Genomic DNA, 1,241 nt, shown 5'->3' with positions numbered 1-1,241 from the left:
CCGATCCTGTCTTACCTGCGTTGGTGTAGAAGTGGGTGTCCTGTGGTGGAGTCAGCTATGTGCAGTGGTGGCCGTGGGTTCTTTTATGTGCGACCGTAGTAATAGCTGCGCCCACTTCCTGTATGGGAGTGGAATGCAGTGAGGGTAATGGAACGCACGCCTGCGCATTTGTGTTTAACGTCGCGCATGTGCAGAACGGAGAAAAGGCTGCGCTCACTTCCTAATGAAAGGGAGTGAGACGCATCTGGGAAGGGAAGGGAAAAGATTAGGGTTTGGGGATGATGAAAGGGCTTTCTACGGGCAAGGATGGCAAAGGGTGGCAGTGACGGAAAGTCAGGCAGCCTGTCCTGTCCTGTCCTGTCCGTCCGTCTTTTTGTATCATGAATTGGAAAGACTGCAAGGGGGAGGGGAGGTGCTTGTGTCCAAAAGGAGGAGTTATTCAGATTCATTGCAGTGGGCGGCGGCTGCAAAAAGCACCATTCTTCTTGTTTTTGCTCTGCAAAACAGCCTTTTCAAGGGTTGGCTTGGGTGACAAAATGTCTTCTGTAGGCGTGGGTTTGTCTCCCTCTCCCTAAGATGTGTCCGGTATAGGCCAGGGTGCCACTCAAGGCCGTAACCAATTCGGGTTATAGCTTCTCGGCCTTTTGGCTAAGATCAAGTGTAGTTTCGGAGGACGCTACCTTGGTCGGTACTGGAAGGTGCCTGGGATTGCACGTCTGCCGGCCTTGAGGAAGTGTGTGCGCCTTCTGGTGACACATAGCCCTCTTGTGCCTGGACGGTTCCCAGGCAACGGGAGGCGATCACCTTTGTTATTTTGAAGTCCTACTGATAAACAGAAAAAAAAAAAATTAAATCTGTTCTTATCAGTTTAATATCTGATACGTCCCCTCTCTGGGGACCATATATTAAATGGATTTTTAGAACAAGGAGATGGAAAAAATCTTGCTCTGTCCACTCCACGCATTGACCTGGTATTGCAGTACCTCCAGGACTGGTGCACCCCTTCTTAACCCAGTTTCCAAAAGCAGAACTCAATTCACCTGATTCAAATGAGCCCCATTAGTGAATTGAAAGAAAGCAAAAACTTTATATGCACCTCAATTTGGCCAATTCACTTTTCACACTTTCACCCTTTTTTTTATCTTTCACACCTTTTACTTGCTTTATTGATGCAAAAAGCTGTGCCAAATAGCAAACTCATCTCCACTCAACTTGACCAACTCTGCTATGTCCCGTGCAGT

At 48.0% G+C, this 1,241-nt stretch overlaps 1 pseudogene; it reads left to right on the top strand.

Annotated features, from left to right (window-relative positions):
- Positions 1 to 799: 799 nt before the first annotated feature.
- On the top strand, positions 800 to 1,005 carry LOC142255474 (U2 spliceosomal RNA; annotated as a pseudogene).
- The last annotated feature ends 236 nt before the right edge of the window (positions 1,006 to 1,241 follow it).

This window comes from Anomaloglossus baeobatrachus, chromosome 10 (genome assembly GCF_048569485.1).
Source record: "Anomaloglossus baeobatrachus isolate aAnoBae1 chromosome 10, aAnoBae1.hap1, whole genome shotgun sequence".
Lineage (NCBI taxonomy): Eukaryota > Metazoa > Chordata > Amphibia > Anura > Aromobatidae > Anomaloglossus > Anomaloglossus baeobatrachus.
The sequence above is the reverse complement of the archived record's forward strand: the minus strand, read 5'-3'. Positions and strand labels throughout refer to the sequence as shown.